The following is a 663-nucleotide window of genomic DNA, read 5'->3' as shown; positions in this document are numbered from 1 at the left end:
TTTAAGTGTGATGGATCACCTATGAAGTGCAAGCTAATTGTGTGTATTAGTGTTGCAACTGCATCAGGTATTGGGTTTCCTATTTCGTCGAGGATAGGAATTCCTTCCTCTGTGGTTTGAATTGCGTTCAAAATTTCTAGGTGTTGAAAGGGTGTGAGATGGTAATCCCACCATCCTTTGAGTTGGCCTGAGAATCCTGCTATTAGTAGTTCAGCTATGGCTTTATCAGGTGTATTGGCTTGGGTTTTGTAAGCATTTGATGCCATTGTCATTTGTTGGAGGAGACTTAAGATGTTGTATTCGGACATGCCATCTATGTTCCATTCGTAGACAGTGTTGGCAATGAATTTGTATTGAGAGAGGACATAAGGTCTATTTTCAATACCTAAGTCTGGTGCTGTGACCATAGCTAAAGGTTGACCCTTCTGCCATTGAAGTTTACACAGGTTTTGTGGTTCGTGTTCAATTTCAGAAACTTGATCTAAAGTCGTAACTGTTTTCTCAAAGGTATCTTTAGCTACCATTGGTGTGGAGGTAGAGGAATGTTCTATCCTACTGAGTTGTTCATGTAAGGCTTGGGTGAATTCTGATCTGCCTTCCCTGAACAGTTTTTGACTTGTTTTTGAGATTTGGAATGGTTTAAAAACTGGGTTTTTTAGTTTT

Source organism: Cicer arietinum, chromosome 3, assembly GCF_000331145.2.
Source record: "Cicer arietinum cultivar CDC Frontier isolate Library 1 chromosome 3, Cicar.CDCFrontier_v2.0, whole genome shotgun sequence".
In the NCBI taxonomy this organism is placed as follows: Eukaryota; Viridiplantae; Streptophyta; class Magnoliopsida; order Fabales; family Fabaceae; genus Cicer; species Cicer arietinum.
This window is presented reverse-complemented; position numbering follows the sequence as displayed.